The following is a 264-nucleotide window of genomic DNA, read 5'->3' as shown; positions in this document are numbered from 1 at the left end:
TTTGCTGATGATATGATCCTATACCTAGAAAACCCAAGAGACTCAGTAAAAAATCTACTGGAACTAATTGAGTTCCAGTAGCACTTCACCCAACAACAGCACAATATACATTCTTTTTCAATGCACATGGAACATTTTTCATGATAGACTATATCACATGTTTTTGGATCAACATCCAAAAATCAGTTGGATTCCTCTACACCAGCAAAGAGATTGCTGAAAAAGAAATAAGGAAATTAATACCATTTACAATAGCTACAAAAA

The sequence above is a fragment of the Orycteropus afer genome, unplaced genomic scaffold, assembly GCF_000298275.1.
Source record: "Orycteropus afer afer isolate SDZICR_OR568_19922 unplaced genomic scaffold, OryAfe1.0 scaffold00501, whole genome shotgun sequence".
NCBI classification, from domain to species: Eukaryota; Metazoa; Chordata; class Mammalia; order Tubulidentata; family Orycteropodidae; genus Orycteropus; species Orycteropus afer.
The sequence above is the reverse complement of the archived record's forward strand: the minus strand, read 5'-3'. Positions refer to the sequence as shown.